Genomic DNA, 14,721 nt, shown 5'->3' on the forward strand with positions numbered 1-14,721 from the left:
ATTCTGAAAGCAGAACCTGCCATCTTCCTATGTGAAAAGATTCTAAGACTTCGCCAATAGAATGGGAAGCCAAACAAAGAGATAAGGAAACTACACTTGCTGTAGCCAGACTGGTGCTATGAGTTTACACTCACTGTGTTGAGAAGGATCTTCTGTAAGTCACGTCAATGAGAGAAACTGGCAGGTACATACAGACCAGACAGACAAAACCATTGGAGCAGATATAAAGCTACTTTGATTCATGGAGCAGAACATCAAACTTCCTGTTGTCCTCAGACTAAAAATGCCAAAAACATGAAAGGAACAGTGGAAAAAATGTGAAAGCAGGTGACAGATGTCACCAAATGTTAATTACTAAATTATTACTACGGGTGTGACCAGAGGTATAAAGGTGCAACCTTAAATATAGTACAAATCAACCCAACCATCAGCTGGCATTTTAGATAACCTACATCAGGGGGAACTTCTTATATGAGGCTCACGCCATACTGTATCTCTCGATCTCCAAGAGTAAAAAAGGCCTGAGGGTAAATATGTTACAATCATAAAAGTTCCACAGCAGCTGAACATGTTTTCCAAGACCCCTTGCTTCAAGGACCATATGTAAAATTTCCTCTGCTGAGACTGTTTGTCAAAGTATTCTGAATTCCTGGAAGGAAGGATGCCTGGGGATGAACACTAATAGCCAGGCCGATGTTCAGATTCAGAGAACCTCCCCGCAGAGAGTGTATGAGTTTGTACCTCATTTGTTTATACAAAACAGTCACCTGGTTGTCTATCTAGATTAAGATTCTCTTGCCTGAGAGCAGACAAAAGCCCTTACAGTGTAATAGATGATCCATGCTCCAGAAGGTTGATTTGAAGGCTCTCATTAAGAATCAAGACATTTGGATCCATGCAGCGCTGTGTGCACTTTCCACTCCCTGGTGGAGACATCTGAAGATAAGAGTGCCTTCGTGCACTCTAACATATGAGAAGCCTTCTGCTAGAACCTCCAAGTTCATCCACTATTATTGAAGAAATGTTGGCATCTCGAGAGTGACAGAGATTAGGTAGGATAATGGCTAAGTCTGATCCCACTGACTCCACCACAGGGCCCACTGAAAACCCTGAATGTGCAGAGAAGTCAGGAGCCACACACACCACCAAGGCCATGTGATCTAAACCAGCAAAGACAAATCTCACTGTCATCCAGTCCTGCTGATGAAGGGAGCTCAATATGCCCATCAAATCTCCAGCTCTTTCAACAGGAAGAAATGTCTTCTGAAGCAAGTCTATCCAGGCTCCTATGAACTGAATCCTTTGGGATGGGACCCAAGTTAGGTAGAAAAATTGACCAGGAAATTCAGGGGCCGGAGATGGTGATTCACAGAAGGACTCAAGCACACCCACTGGGGACAGGCTTGTCACTAGCCAATCATTTAGGTAGGGGAATACAGACTTCCTGCAGACCAAGTTTTGCAACTATGACAGATATTTTGGACATCTTCTAGGAACCACCAAGAAGCCAAATGGCAGCACTTTGTATTGGTAGTCCATACCATGAACCTGAGGAATCTTGGATGGGGTAGTGAATGGGGATGGGTACATAATTATCTTTCTGATCCAGAACACACATCCAATTCCTCAGCTTAATGAAGGGCTGAATAATCTGGAGGGAATTCTTGAACCTCTCAAACCATCTGTTCAGCTTTCGTAAATCCAGAACAGGTCAATCCCCCTGACTTCCTGGGGATTAGAAAGCACTGGAGAAGGCCATCTGGCCACAATTCTGAGGTGGAATGAGCTTGATTAACTTGTCCTGAAGGTGAGAAGCCACTTTCAACTGTAGCTGAGTGGACAGACCAGAAGTGAAGACTTATCTTCATTGGGATGGAGGATGATGAGAAAAAAAATGATATCCACAATTTAAGATCTATCTGTTCTCTATGATGCAGGTTCAATACGGAAGAAAAGACTGTATCCTTCCCCTGCTCCAGGGCAGGCAGGAAATGGGTCTCAAGGCAGTCAAAAACTGGTCCCAGGCTTAGGTTGCAATTGCTGCTGGGCTTCTGGCTAATGCTCTCCCTCAGCTGACCTGTAGTAGGTAACTGTTGGGGCAGTGGACTAACACAAGGATATTGAAAAGTATAGAAAGGCCACTTGTAGGTCAAGTACTGGTGTCTGGGAGGGGCAAGCTTATTCCTCACTGCTGTTGACAGTAGCTACAGCATATACTGATGTTCCTTAATCAGAGCCAGTGCCTCCTGCACTTTTCCCAGTGGTCATGTAAATTTTCATGGAGACCATTCAACCCCAACCACATGAGCCTCCAGATACCAACAGACAGCAGAAATCCTGGCTGCAATGTTCTCTGTGTTAGGTTTTATGTACTGATTGGTGTTATTTCATTGTAACTGTACATTTTTATTTTGTATTAAATTATTGCTGTACTCTGTTATACATGTTAGTTTGTTATCCGTTGAGATCTGTGGATTAGTCTTCGCTAACTTATCCAGAAAGCGAGTATCTGAGACCTTCTGAAGAAATGTATGCTGAGTTAAGTGGAGGATCTGATGGAGTCCCTGTGGAATTCCCATCACCCGACCATGGAGGGATGATGAAGCAGGAACCCGATGACTAGGAAGGAGACCTCTGTTGGTCTAAGAAGTAAACTGGAAGAAACTCGGAATGACTTGACCCCTTTCTTCCCCTTACGATCCATGAATGGACTCCTTTTGGGAAGGTGAATACACCATTTAAGGCTAGGACCTCTCTCCTATTGCTGCCAGTGATCCCGGAGGAGGGGGAAGGAGTCTCTATGGACTTTGCAGGACCCCACTGTAAGGGAAACACTCTCATATCCTGGACAGAATGTGCTCCAAATTCGTTCTCTGATGCTCAAGACTTAAAGATTGCTCACTAACTCCAACAGCTGGACTCCCACTGGTTGTGGAACTATCCGTGCTGGAGTTGGAAGAGACATTTTCGGACATCCATATAGGCTCATGCTCACTGAGGACCATCAATGTCAGCTAAGCCAAAAAGAAAAACAGTCACAATAGGATGTGACATATTGCACGGATTGAATCAAGGCATTCTGACTGGCTGACACTGGGATAGGGTGTGCCAGACAAGCCACTTTTTTTTTTTTAAACTCTTTATTTAAAGAAATAGACAGGCATACAATAGGATACACAAATTGTATACAATGCAGCAAAAGAACAATCCAGTACATATTCTGGTCCCAACAATTAAACCTTGTGTTTACAATATTCAAGGTAAGGGCCCCAAGTCCATTCGAATTTAAAGAATTATTCAAATCATTACATTTCAATGTCCATGATTTCCCGCACCTGGCGACTCTAATAATCCAAAGAGGGGTTCATTTTGCAGATGGTAGCAATGGTAAATCTAGCAGCCAGGAACAGCTGTAACACCAAAGCTAGAGACTTAACCAGCCCCAAGAAGCTCACCCAACAACCCAACAAGCCAAATTTGGGGCTCAGAAAAATTGGATATCCGAGAATCAGGCCGATGCAGTAAAGTGGGCGGGAGAGCCGGCACTCCAATGCGAGCGCCCGCTCTCCCAACGCACTTCCAGGCCACTCTCCTGGGCATGCAATTCACTATGCAAATGAGGGCCCGCGCTAATAAGGAGGAGCTAGGGACACTAGCGTGTCCCTAGCACCTCCTTATTGGCAGAAGCGGCAGCTGTCAGCGGGTTTGACAGCTGACGCTTAATTTTACCGGCGACGGTTGTTGAACCTGCTGACAGCCACGGGTTCAGAAAACGGACGCTGGCAAAATTGAGCGTCTGTTTTCCAACCCGCGGGCAGATTTTTTTTTTTTTAAAGATTTTTATTTATTTTTTTATTTTTGGGGCCTCCGACTTAATATCGCTATGATATTAAGTCTTAGGGTGTACAGAAAAGCAGTTTTTTCTGCTTTTCTGTACACTTTCCCAGTGCCGGCCGAAATTAACTCCTGCTTTTGGGTAGGCATTAATTTCAGAGAATAAAATGTGCAGCTTGGCTGCACATTTTACTTTCTGTATCGTGCGGGACTAATAGGCTCATCAACATGCATTTGCATGTTGCGGGTGCTATTAGTTTCTGGGGGTTGGCCACACGTTATTACCCTTTACTGTATAAGGGGTAAAAATAGCACCTCGAAAACGTGTGGCCAAAAGGGGGCTAACTGTGAGCTCGGCCGAGCGCACCATACTGCATCAGCCCGAATGTTAGCAATTTCCTGAACAACTAGGGATCAAAAGTGTTGAGTAACTTGACAATACCAACACATGTTCCTCTTTCGCCACAATCCCTCCAGCAAGCTGCATTGGAGCCTGGAAAAGTTGCTGCAAAACATACAGGTATTTTGCAAGTTCTGTGTAATAGTTGAATCATCAGTGCAGCTCGCCTAACACATATTGTACTCTGATGGGCCGAAGCCTAAACAGATTTCCAATCTCTATGAACCAGAGACAAACCTAGATCCATGATCCAAGTGCCCATCAAGGGTTGGGAGTGGCCAACCCAAATTTACCAACCAAAATACCCCGACAGATTAAGGCAAGACCCTGTACATGTGCTTTTGAGTCACTAATAAACCTCTCCATGCCTGTTAGGGGCCATAGGGGGTTTTCAACATCAAATCAGCATATCAATGTCTGGCGCAAATGTAAATATTGAGCACGCGACTCAGGGATGATGTCAAAATCTTCCATTAAGTTATGGAAGGGATTCATTCCAGAGTTGAGCTAGTTATCAACCCCCTGGCTTTTCCATTCTTTATAAACTGGGGAGACGGTACAACCCGAGAGACTAGAATTGCCGTATATGGAGGAAATAGGAGACAACTCTTCTATAGCTAATCCCAGAAATCATTTAACCTGCCTCCAAATCCCTAATGTATTGCCAAGATTGGGCTTTGCCTACAATCCCTGCAATATTGTGGTAGATCTGAGGGCAAAAAAAAGAAGCATGGCCAGAATGATGTCATCAGCTTGCTCACGTTCCAGAGACAGCCAAGAGTTATTCGAGCTACAGATCCAAATCTGTAGGCAATGCAATTTGGATGTCCAGTAATAAATATGTAGGTTAGGTAAACCTACCCCTCCCCCGTTGCTGTTTGTGATACCATAAACTCAGTTTAATTCTGGCTGGGTTATAATTCTATATGAATTTCTCCATTAAGCTATGTAGGTTAGCGAACATCTGTTGAGAAATATCACAGGGAACATGTTGAAAAAGGTACACAAGTTTTGCCTGAACGTTCATTTTTAGAAGATTAATTCTACCCATCCAAGAGTTAGGAAGGTCAGACCAAGACTGGGAGCTGTGCCTGTATTTTACCATTGAGTCCAAAATAATTCTTAGAGAAAAGATTTTTTAACGTTTCTAAACAAGTAAATCCCCAAGTAGATAAATCCTTCCCCAGCCACTCTAAAGTTAGAAAAGCAGTCCGGGATGGGTATTCTGGGAACAGGGTAAATTTCAAATTTATCATAGTTAACTTTACAGCCCAATAGGGCCCAGCATTGGGCAAAGAGATGTAATAAAGCTGGCCTGGAAATTAAGGGGGCGGACAAATAGATGAAAACTTCATCCACATAAAGTGAGATTTTATGCTCTCTGCCACCCAGCCTAATGCCTTGGATGTCCACATTTTGTCGAATAACTGCAGCCAGAGGATCAATTGCAAGATCAAACAGCATGGGTGACAGCGGTCAGCCTTGACTTGTGCCCCACTCCTCAGAGAGAAGGCAGAAGTCAGAGAGCCATTAACAAATAACTGTGCCCTGGGCCTCTTAAACATAGCTCGAACTCATATATATATATATATATATATATATCAGGTATACCAGCATTAGCCATAACCTAAAATAAAGAAGACCAATCTAGCCTATCAAAGGCCTTTTCTGCTTCTAAGGAAAGTATCAACGCTTAACCCCTTTTTTGGCCAAATGCAGTATGTTGAAAAGCTGTATAGTGTTAAGCTGTGGAGACCCTCCCCTTTATAAAACCAGTTTCATCACCATGTACTAGGGTAGGGAGCACAGCTTCTAAACGTAGTTGAAGCACTTTTGCGACCATCTTAATATAAGCGTTCAACAACAAATTCAGTCGGTACGAGCCACAACACGCAACATCCCTCTCCTTAAGGATAAGGGAGCTCGTGGTTTCTGCCATATTCCCCAGTGCTGTATTAAGTCCCTTGCCTGATTAAATAAAGGAAACAGGAAAGGAACAATATCAGCAAACAACTTCTTATAAAGTTTATTTAAGCATTTTATAGACCATCATTCCAAATGAAGATCACAATAGTTTACAAAAGCGACATTCATATTATAGGTCAACAAAACATTTGGGGCATTAGGGTTGTCTTAGGACATCACTATTTCTCATACATTATAACATTGACTATGTTTTTTAATTTTTTTGTCTCTGCATATTGATATATTATGTTAGATCATATGCATTTTTGAAGAGCCAGGTTTTCAGCTCACGTTTGAAATTCTGTTAACAGACGTAACGACTCTGGTAGAGAATTCCATAGTTTGGGGCCTTCTATGGAAAACATTCGGTCTCTTATTTGCGTTAGATGTGTACTTCACGTTGTAGGCACATTTATTAGCCCTTTATTTTGCGATCTTAGTATTCACTGTGGGATGTATGATTGGAGATTCACACCTATTAAGCAGGGGTTTCTGTAGATGTTAAAAATTAGAGTTAGAACTTTATAATGGATTCTGGCTTGTATTGGCAGCCAGTGCAGGGCTATCAGTGATGGGGTAATATAGTCAAATTTCCTTGCCCCTAATAGAAGACTTGCAGAGGCATTTTGTACTAACTGTAGTGGTTTTAGAAGTCCAGAGGATAGGACCTGTAGCAGAGAATTGCAGTAATCTAAATGTGAGAAAATTAGTGTTTGTAAAACAGTGCGGAAGTCCTGGAATGTTAGTAATAGTCTTAACCGATGTAATATTCACAGCTTGGAGTATCCAGTTTTAATTAATTTTGTGTGCTTTTTCATTGTAATGTTTTCATAGATCTGTATTCCTAGGTCTCATACTTGTTTTGAGATGTGATCTGAAAATTACACAGGTCTAGGGGTGGCGGTTTAACTGTGGAAGCGTTTCCCCTTAGCCACATGATTTCAGTTTTATTTATGTTCAGTGTTAAAGCTGTGTCAGGTCTTGCAGTATTGCCTTCATGAATGTCGAGTGTTGATGCTGTATTTTCAATTGATTTGGCAACAGGAACGTAGAACTGTGTATCAGTGTACAAGAAGTTGATTTCTAGATTTGCTAGTAGCATACACAAAAGCAGCCTTGTTCACAGTCCCATTTGTTTCCTGGGGTGAAGGGAGGGAAATCCCACCCACTAACACCTTCTTCCCCGGGTGGAGGCACCAGGTGCCAAGAATATGAGAACTGATGGAGTCTGCCCTAGGGGGGCTCCCGCCAGGTTGGTCCTGGATCCAGAACGTCCCTTGAGGTAAGCAGTCATGGGGGTGCCTGGGCCCAGACATTTATCTCCCGGGAGGGCTTTAACTGCCAATTGGATCTCCTCAGCAGTAATGGGGGCACCAAGTCTCTCCTGTTGCTCACCCTGTAACCAAGGCAACTGAATTGTTGCTCCAAATACAAAGAGTTGGTCGTAAGCTCACCAGATCGCTTGCATATTAAAGCAACATTAGATTTACAGACCTGCCTCCTAATGGATCTAGCAAGCAGCGAACCGGGTTTATCCCCGTGCTCATAAAGTCGCAGATAGGAAATGTTGCTTACATGTAAGGGGTTCTCACAGGACAGCAGGATGTTAGTTCTCACATATGGGTGACATCACAGGATGGAGCCCAATCACGGAACACTTTTGTCAAAGTTTCTAGAACTTTGACTGGCACCTACTGAGCATGCCCAGCATGGCACTAAACCTGCAGCCAGCAGGGGTCCCCCTTCAGTCTTGTTTAAAGCTACAGGAAGTGCTGAAAAAAAATAAGAAAACGTAATGAACCCAACACCGCGGGGCAGCGGGCGGGTTTCGTGAGGACTAACATCCTACTGTTCTGTGAAAACACCTGTTACAGGTAAGCAACATTTGCTTTCTTACAGGACAAGCAGGATGGTAGTCCTCACATGTGGGTGAGTACGGAGCTGAGGATGTCCGAGAAATGCACCAAATGTACCCAGATGTGCAATAAGCACTAGGACTGGGGTGAAATTTGGTAGAGGGCATCCTGAACCCTAACGGGCAGGTGGAAGGGTGTTGGTACGTCAAGTTGCGAAAAGGTTGCGCAAGACAGACTGGCCGAAGATGGAATCTTTTCTTCCGGCCTTGTCTAAGCAATAATGGGCTGTAAAGGTATGGAGAGAACTCCAGGTAGCAGCCCTGCAAATGTCAGGAAGCGGCCCAGAGCATAGGTGTGCTACTGAAGTCGCCATGGCCCTCACGGCCTTAAAGTGGAATGCCTGCTTGCTGTTAGCAAAAAGATATGCAGTCCGCTAACCAGGAGGAGAGAGTGTTCTTACCCACAGGCTGCCCCAATTTGATGGATTGGAAAGAGACAAACAATTGAGTGCTTTTCCTGTGGGCACCTGTACGGTCTAGATAGAACACTAGAGCCCGTTTACAGTCAAGGGTATGCAGAGCCTGTTCTCCTGGATTGGAGTGGGGCCTGGGAAAGAAGGTAGGTAGTATAATGGATTGATTAATGTGAAACTCCAAAACTACCTTAGGTAAGAACTTAGGGTGAGTGCGGAGTACTGCCCGGTCCTGCAGAAGTTTAGTGTAAGGCGGATAGGTAACTAGGGCCTGTAATTCACTAACTCTGTGAGCAGATGTTATTGCCAAAAGAAAAATCACTTTCCATGTGAGATAGCGAAGATCACAGGATTAGAGAGGTTCGAATGGTGGTTTCATAAGCCAACCCAAAACCAGATTGAGGTCCCAAGAAGGGGCCAGAGGACGCAGTGGAGGCTTGAGGTGAAGCAAGCCTTTCAGAAAACGTGTTACGAGGGGTTGTACTGAAATAGGAACATCCCCGACACCTTTATGGAAGGCGGCCACCGCACTGACATGCATTCTGATGGAGGAAGTTTTTAGACGTGATTCTGACAAGTCCCATAGATAGTCTAGAAACTTCGTGGTAGAACAGGTAAAGGGATCAAGTGATTGAGAAGAACACCATGACTTAAACCTGTTCCATTTGTAGAGGTAAGACTTTCTCGTGGAAGGCTTCCGTGCAGCAATCAGGACACGGGAAACTGGCTCCGAAAGGTTAAGTGGCTGAAGAATTAACCTTTCAACATCCAGGCAGTCAGGGACAAAGCTTGAAGATTGGGGTGGCATAGGCACCCGTCGTTCTGAGTGATCAGAAGCGGGTCCTTTCCCAAGGGAATGTGCCTGTGAATGGAGAGATCCTGAAGTACTGGAAACCACACTTGGCGAGGCCAGTGAGGTGCTATTAGGATCTTGCTTCTCTTGTCCTGAAGTAACTTCACGAGAATCTTTGATAGAAGTGGAAGTGGAGGGAATGCATATAGGAGACCGGTTGCCCATGAGAGGGAGAACGCATCTCTTGGCTGAGAGTGTTGGCTGTGAGCAAGAGAGCAAAAGTTCTCTACTTTGCAGTTTTGAGGTGACGCAAAGAGGTCTATGCGAGGATAACCCCAACGTTGGAATATTGAGTCCGCTACTGTGGGGTTGAGGGACCTCTCGGGCGATGGAAAGTGCGACTTAGCTTGTCCACCAACACACTGTCCACTCCCGGCAAGTAGGTGGCCTTGAGCTACATCGAATAGGAGAGGGCCTCCGCCCATATCTGTGCAGCTTCCTGACACAGTAGGTAGGAGCCCGTCCCTCCCTGTTTGTTGATGTACCACATGGCCACCTGGTTGTCCGTCTGAATCAGGATGACTTGATTGGAAAGGTGATCCTGAAACACCCTGAGAGCATATCTGATTGCTCGCAGCTCCAGGAAATTGATTTGGTGTTTGGCTTCCTCTGGAGACCAAGTTCCTTGTGTCTGCAAATCGGCAACATGGGCTCCCTAGCCGAGGTTGGAAGCATCGGTGGTGAGAATTATTTGAGAGTCTGGAGCCTGGAAGGGCAGGACTTGGAGGAGATGGATCTGATTTTGCCACCAGGCTAGAGACTGACGAAGTGAGTCGGTGATGTGGACAGTGGTCGATAGAGGTTAGACGGACCAAGTCCATTGTGACCTTAAGAGTCCACTGCATGACTCATGGCCAAGCGGGCCATTGGGGTAACCTGTACTGAGGACGCCATGTGTCCCAGCAGGATGAGGAAGTGGGGTGCAGTTGTGCGGTGCTGAGACTGTAGCTGGTGTGCGAGAGAGATGAGAGTGAGAGCTCGCTGTCGAGGCAGAAATGCCTTTGCCTGCAAGGTGTCCAAGTCTGCTCCTATGAATGAGAAAGTTTGAGATGGGACTAAGCAGGATTTCACGTAATTGATGAGAAATCCTAGCGAAAGAGTGTGTAAAGTAAGACGTAGGGACGACACAGCAGCTTGCCGAGTGGGAGCCCTGATCAACCAATTGTCTAGATAGGGTAGACATGAACACCTTGAGTCCTGAGGAAGGCTGCTACTACTACAGGCACTTGGTGAAGACTCGTGGTGCAGATGCCAGGCAGAATGGTAGCACTCTGTACTGATAGTGCTTGGGGCCTACCAGAAATCTCAGGAACCTGCGATGAGATGGAGTTATCGTAATGAGTGTGTACGCGTTTTGGAGATCGAGAGAGCAGAGCCGATCTCCTTTTTGCAGAAGAGGAAGGAGGGAACCCAAGGTTACCATCTTGAACTTTTCTTGTTGGAGGTACTTGTTGAGGGCACGTAGGTCCAGAATTGGACGAACGCCGCCTGATTTTTTGGGGATTAGAAAGTACCGGGAATAGAATCCTAGGCCTTGTTGGGAGTAGGGCACTGGCTTTACTGCTCTGGACTGGAGGAGGAGGGAGACCTCCTGCTCCAGGAGAAGTGAGTGGTCGGATGTTCTCCACGTCAGTAGAGGTGGGGAGTCCGGTGGGGTGGAGAGAAAGTTCAGGTGATAACCTTGAGAGATTATGGCAAGGGCCCACTGCTCTGAGGTGATTGTGTGCCACATGTTGAAATGGCACAATCGACCTCCCACTGGTATCTGAGGCAGTGGAAACTGGCAGCTGCTCTCTATGCAGGAGTCAAAAGCCGGAAGCAGGGCCCGGCTGAGGAGCTGCCTGCGGCTTTTGTTTCCACGGTTGACGAGATTGGGCCTTTTGGAAAGGTCTCGTGGAACGAGTTCTAGACAATGGTGGATAGGACTTTTTTGAACGGAAGAATTACTTTTTAGTATCCTTCCTGAAAGGCTGTTTGGAGGAATACACAGAGGGCATCAGAGAGCTGGCGAAGGGTCTCATGATGCTCCTTGAGTTCCGCCACCGTCCGCTGAATCTGTTCGCCAAACAGATTGTCTCCTATGCAGGGCAGATCAGATAATCTGTCTTGTACTTCAGGGCGCAAGTCCGAAGACTTCAACCAGGCCCATCTTCTTGCCGAAATAGCAGTTGCGGATACCCTGGAAGCGGTGTCGAAGATATCATAAGAGGATATTATTTCATGCTTCCCTGCCTCAAAACCCTTGTGTACAAGGGTTTGAAGCTGTTCCTGGAATTGCTGAGGCAAGAGTCTGCAAAGTCCTGTATCTGCTTGAATAAGACCCGGTTGTACTGGGTCATATACAGCTGGTAAGAGGCGATCCGAGAGATGAGCATTGATCCCTGGAAGACACACCGGCCAATGGCATCCAGGATTTTCTGATCCTTACCTGGTGGAAAGGAAGAGTGGGGTTTTGATCTTTTTGCCCTCTTTTGGGCAGATTCTACAACCACAGATTGGTGATTCAGCTGAGGTTTCTGGAATCCTGGGGCTGACTGGACCAAATAAGTAGTATTAGCTTTTCTGTTGACTGGAACAACAGAACCAGGGTGTTCCCAGCTCTTTTTGAGGAGATCCAAAAGAACCTGGTGAATAGGGATGGAGGCTATTTCCTTGAGAGCATCCAGGAATTGTAACAACTCCATCATTTGATGCCTGTCATCTTGTTCAGTCTGCAATTGGAAGGGAACCCATTCAGACATTTCCTTCACAAAATTTATGAAGGATAGGTCCTCTGGAGGAGAACACTTCCTGCTTTCAGTAGGAGAAGGTGGCGATGGCAAGTCATCGGTGTCTGGAGATGAATCATCAGTCCAGGTATCATAGGGATCAGCACCTGTCCCCCTAGGAACCTGAGAAGGATGGGGCGATGGAATTCCTGAAGGTCCTGGTCTAGGCTCTGGAAGGGAAGAAGGAGGCAGAGGCATAGCCGGAGGAACCACCGTTAAAGGCAGAGTCGTGGCTCCGATACCCACCCGGGTGAGGATTGCCTTGGTGACCCAATTGCAGAAAGCGTTGATGCCTTTTCTGGACGGGGTTTTTTCGATGGCGGCGGCGATTATTTTCCTTCCTCGATGGTCTGAGACTTCCGGTGTCTATGCCAATGTTTCTCTCTACGATCCCCTCGGTCCTTTGGGGGGGGGGGGGGGGGTTTTAGAGGTAGTCGAAGGCCGAGAAGTCGATGCCCGGCGGTCACCGGCTGGTGGCCGTTACTGGCGCGAAGTGGACGATGCCGGTTCAGACGACATTGATGCAGTAGACGGCGTAGGGGTTTGAGAACGGAAGAGAAGTTCCATTTTCTCCATTCTGGCCTTGCGACCCTTTGGTGTCATTAAGGCAGATTTGGTGCAAGTCAAGACATCATGCTCGCACCAAAGACACATTACACAGACTTTATGAGGGTCTGTTATGGACATGGTGCGAGTACAGTCTGGGCACCGACAGAACCCCGATGCCATGGCCTTTGAAAAAATTGAGCTGCGGTACGGTCGACGGCCAGTAGGCCGCGAGGGCCGAACTCGACGGGAATCGACTGAAAACCGGTAAAAAACTTACCGGAGTACCGCGGAGTCAAAAATTCGAAGGAGGGACCCCTGTGGAGTATGAAAGTTTTTAGTAATTCCATGAGGAAAATTCCTGTCAGGAATCTCTGTGGAGCTCCTTAACCCGCGTGGCTACTGCTGCACGGAAAAAAGAAAACTAAAGGGGGACCCCTGCTGGCTGCAAGTTTAGTGCTATGCTGGGCATGCCCAGTAGGTGCCAGTCAAAGTTCTAGAAACTTTGACAAAAGTGTTCCATGATTGGGCTCTATCCTGTGATGTCACCCATATGTGAGGACTACCATCCTGCTTGTCCTGTGAGAATAGAGAATTTCAGAGAGCACGCTATCTTCCCAATTTCAAGTGTTTTAAGCTGTCCCTGAGCTTTCTCCAATCTTTTGTAAGTATCCCTGGAGCAATCCTTATGTTGCCCCTCTAACTGCCTAATCACTAGTAGTGACTGATTTTTTGTTCACGGATCTTATGCAGATGGTTTGCCTCTCAAGAATGCCTTAAAGGCGGACCAATGAAGATTAGGGGTAAACTTCGTAACTGGGTTAAACTCATTAAATTCAAAGATGGCTTGATTTAAAAGCACAGGAAAATGCTTATCACCTAAGATGGAAGTGTTTAAACGCCACATAGGACCACTCGATTTAGCTTTGATCAGAACGAAACCAAACTGTAGTAGAGAAAACAATGGGAGAGCACACAAAATAATCAATTCTCCTATACATAGCATGCTTAGGAGAGTAGTAAGTATAATCTATTTCTCCAAACATCAACCAATGAATGTATGAATAAAGTCAGAATGATATGGACGCACTAGCAGGCACAGACCTACTAGAAGAGGTTTTGTCAAGAACCAGGTCTGGGCACATATTCCAATCTCCACCAACAACATTTGCAATGACAAGAGAGGCAATTTTATTTGTGAGGTGACGAAAAAAACCATGCTGATCGGAATTAGGTCCATAAAGATTAACTAAGGTAAAACTGCTCATAGTATAATGAACAGTCTAGTATAACATACTGTTTCTCAACATCAGAGTAAGTTCTATTAACTATCAAGGGCAAACTTTTTTCTATTAGAAACACAGACTCCTCTGCTCCTTGAGTTGTAAAAGGAGTAATATAATTGCACCAACCATCCTATTTTCAGCTTCTCATGCTCTATGGTTGTGAGATAAGTCTCCTACAAGATTAAAATATGCGCTTTATTCTTACAGGCAAACTGCAAAAAGCGTTTATGTTTGGTAAGTAATGAGATCCCTCAGACATTTAAAGAAATATAATTAATATCAGCCATGAGAAACAACCATCAAGAGACAAAGTACACCAGGAGAAGAACGATTATGGATAATGGAAAATAACTGGCCAATAGTCAAGGCCCTTATTATGAAACAGGAAATCCCAGCTAATATACATGAATCAACAATTGCAAAAGGAGAAATACGCTGCAGTGAACCAGGAATTAGTATGCCATTTTTAAAACCCACAAAATATCCCACAACTAGCCCAAAAACACCTTAGAAACCCAATAAAAACCCCCAACCCCAACTAACCCTAAACAGTAGGTCAGTTAAACCCAATTCCCTTGGCAGCACTAGAAAAGTCTGCAAGACAACCAGCCCAAATCCCCTCTGATGGGACAACCATCAAGACCCAAGGGGAGGACCCAGAACATCCCAGATATCCCAATCCCTAAAACAAATCCTATTGAATATTACAACCCCTAATGCCATCCATAAAACCTGCCCTAT

The 14,721-nt window shown here is 45.3% G+C and overlaps 1 protein-coding gene across 5 annotated transcripts in view; it reads right to left on the reverse strand.

Annotated features, from left to right (window-relative positions):
- The window catches only part of DAZL (deleted in azoospermia like), a 533,025-nt gene that overhangs the window by 12,565 nt on the left and 505,739 nt on the right, over positions 1 to 14,721 (reverse strand). The window lies entirely within an intron of this gene.

This window comes from Rhinatrema bivittatum, chromosome 2, assembly GCF_901001135.1.
Source record: "Rhinatrema bivittatum chromosome 2, aRhiBiv1.1, whole genome shotgun sequence".
NCBI classification, from domain to species: domain Eukaryota; kingdom Metazoa; phylum Chordata; class Amphibia; order Gymnophiona; family Rhinatrematidae; genus Rhinatrema; species Rhinatrema bivittatum.